Source organism: Harpia harpyja, chromosome 3 (assembly GCF_026419915.1).
Source record: "Harpia harpyja isolate bHarHar1 chromosome 3, bHarHar1 primary haplotype, whole genome shotgun sequence".
Classification (NCBI taxonomy): Eukaryota; Metazoa; Chordata; class Aves; order Accipitriformes; family Accipitridae; genus Harpia; species Harpia harpyja.
Window position 1 is genome coordinate 21,089,823 of NC_068942.1, and position 3,265 is coordinate 21,093,087.

The 3,265-nt window shown below is 34.6% G+C and overlaps 1 protein-coding gene across 4 annotated transcripts in view; it reads left to right on the plus strand.

Annotated features, from left to right (window-relative positions):
- The window catches only part of SYNCRIP (synaptotagmin binding cytoplasmic RNA interacting protein), a 41,915-nt gene extending 39,550 nt beyond the window's left edge, over window positions 1-2,365 (plus strand). For all 4 annotated transcript variants that reach the window (XM_052781581.1, XM_052781582.1, XM_052781584.1 and 1 more), the window contains exon 12: window positions 1-2,365. This exon is cut by the window's left edge. The gene's annotated coding sequence lies outside the window, so the exon portion shown is untranslated.
- The last annotated feature ends 900 nt before the right edge of the window (window positions 2,366-3,265 follow it).

Here is a 3,265-nt window from a genome sequence, read left to right on the forward strand (position 1 = left end):
CAGATGTTCAAAAAAAGTGCATCAGCAACTTGTACTAAATACTGCAGTGTCCCTTTATAAAAGGTCAGACTAAAACTGACAACTGTACAGTGAAGCCTGACATTTGGATATTTTGAAGTTTTTCATAAATCATAGAATAGTATATGGCTGTAGTTTAGCTTTTTAGGTAAAAGGTATGTTTTCATTAGTGCATTTCTTATTGCTGATCACTGTAAAAACATGTGGATCGGCTTTCCATTTCTCTTGCGCAGATCATGATAACCTGTAGAGTAGAGTAGAGTACAATCATTTGTGCTATGTTTTTAATTTTCTAAAGCACCTTGATGACAGTGAGTGTTCAGTGGTGAAGCATCCTCTATTGAACCACCCTTACTTAAAAAAGACAAAACAAAAACAAAAGAACCTTGCCAAGTCCAACTTCATATAGGTAAAAGATAAAATTATGACTTACTTTGGACTTGGCATAAAGAGCTTCCCTTAACCCCCTGCCCAAAGGGATACTGCAGTTATACTACATACCCATAGGCACCACAAGGAAAATTGAAGCTTATACCTAATTAAGGTTTTATACACACCAGTTCCCCCAGTAAATGCAAATTTTAACAAAATTAGACATGTCATATGTTGAAAATGCTCATGGCAAACAATCATTTTGCATTCCTGCAAATAAAATTGTTTTATACTGTAAGCTGGAGGCGAGTGTAACTTATTTTTGTAATAAAGTTTTTATTTTTTTTATGTGTCATTAATATAAATGTGTGTTAGTACAGAGATCTTCTGGTTAAAAACTTAGAATCGCACACATTTCAGTATGTTTACTTGTATTTACATAATTTTTAGAATAGTGGTTGCCAATAGCCTGTATGTTTCACATTAATTGATTTTTTTTTTTTGTTATCTTAATAAACCATTTTAGTATGTTGTATGTCAATTACTGGGATAGCTGGGACATGAAGTGTAATTTAAAATTGTCAAGTATTCATTGGAATATGTAAATGTGCCTTGCCAGTTTTGAACTTTAAGACAAAGTAAGTGAATGATGGTGAAATGAGTAGTCAATGCGTAAGAAACATTTGCTACCACAGTTTCATATACTGCCCTTGCTAAAGAAAAGTAACTTTTTCCTCAAATTTGAGCATAAAAGTATACGGTTGCATTAGCTTCTGAATTTTCAAATCTAGTGATAGAATATTAGGCTTATGGAAAGTGGGTTTGCTAATTGTAGCCTTAAGTATAATTTTGAATTTCAATGTAATCCTTGGTGCTGGCGTTCCCAGTGCCAAGGAGTTTAAATGCTCCCTTCAAAGAGGTTGCCATGCCTACTGGCACTTTTACTGTCATACGGTTTTATAAGGAACACTGTCAAGATGTGGAAACCAACTTTGAACTTACTATAAAATGAAAACACTGGGGGCTGTAGGAGAGGGGAAGTCCTCAGATTTCTTAATCTTGAAATCTCTCCATTGCTGAAAAACTTAAAACACTTGTGGGATCACAAGTGCTAGTGACTAGTTCTTAGTCTGGAAATGTCGGGGGCGGGGGGGGGAATATATTTATGGAATTATAATAGTTGATGGAATTGCATAAAAACATTGCTATTAAGGCACTACATCTGTTGAAATTGTGGATCATATCCTTAATTTCAGCTCTGATAAAAGCATGGGGGACTACTGTTTAAAAAAAAAAAAAAGCAAAATTGACAGGAAGGTGTTTGTTTTTAATGGAATGCAAGCAATGGTGAGTGAGCAAAATATCGAGATCTTGACAGTGTTCCCTCTAATTATGAACTCAAGCCATTATAACTTTTAAAATTAAATATGATTTGCACTGTTCTGATATTGGTGCAGTTTTTTAGCAAAATGATCAGAAAACTAAATTGCATGTGGTGATTAATATTGTGGAAAAAAACTAAAATCAAAAAACTGTTATTTTCAAAGCTTTAAATTTGATTGTGTAAAGAAAAACCATTCATTATTAAGTGGAAATACTGGTGAGAATGGGCAAGTGCATATATACAACATCAGTTTATTTGCACTTGGGTGTTGGTAAACTTGAAATGTTCTACAGCAATAACGCATCTCTTACTGGGTGCTTTGGTGACAAATGGACATGTAACACATTCTTTTTGGCATGTTGAAGGCAAGTGTTGACTTAATGTATTATGCTGCCTCTGTTTATTCTCATGGGAGGCTTTCTTTACTGAAACACCTGCAAAGGTTTGAGTATGAGCTAGCATAGTTCTGCATTGGTTTGTAATGTGTTCCTAAATTTCAAATCTAGTTGAATTTAATAAGAAATTGGAAACTGCTGCTGCTGCTTAACACTTCTGGTTTATAAACACTCCAATACACAGCTTTTTAAATTATACTCTTGTTTTAATATTCATTTTTGTTTGAAGGGTTTCATACAGGACATAAAACTGTACTTTTTTTTTTTCTAGTTCTTAAAGAGATTTGTTATGACCCAGAACTTAAGTTTGTGTTTTTAGTGTTGGAGGAAGGCTGTTGTTATAGATATTAAGACCAGTTTCTGAATTTCTGCATTGTACCACTCTACTGTCTTAAAATCATAAATAAGGAATATTAATTCTGTTCTTGTTGGGGGTGAGGGGTATGACACAGTTTAAAATAAACTTAGCCTCCTCTGAAGGTAGGATTCCCAACTGAATATTTCAGGATAGAAACGTTATATGGCTGCAACTCTTTTTTTCCCCTTGTGCCTTTGATAATTCTTCAGAGGCTTAACTTTTCTGTTCAGCCTAGCGGTTATTTTCATGCTTCCATACATCAGTGAGGGGAGACTTTTCTTTTTTTTAAAGAAGTAAAACTGAAAGGCAACATGGACATGAACACATGTGTAACATTTTCTGAAAAGAGTGTGTTCAAGTTGATACATTTGACAAAATTAAGACTCTTACTCCCTCACTTGCATTAGTGAAAACTTAGTGGAAAATATTGTTTACAATGGAATAGCAGGTTTTGGAAGTAGGCAATAAGGCAGTAAACTTTACAAGGTAGTGTTCTGAGAATTGACATCAGTGAAGTTAGAGCTTGATTTTGTGTTCATAGCCTGAAGCTTATGAATCCCAACTTTATGACTGGCTGTGATAGACTTAAAAGTCTGTCTTTGCCGAGTGTCTTGCTGAATTAACTCCGGTACCAGCACATGACATCTCTTGGCTGGGGCTAGTTAGTTGCATTAGTTGGGCAGAGGAAACACCAGATTGTACTTTGTCATTTGCTCTGTCAGAGAAAAATGATATGTG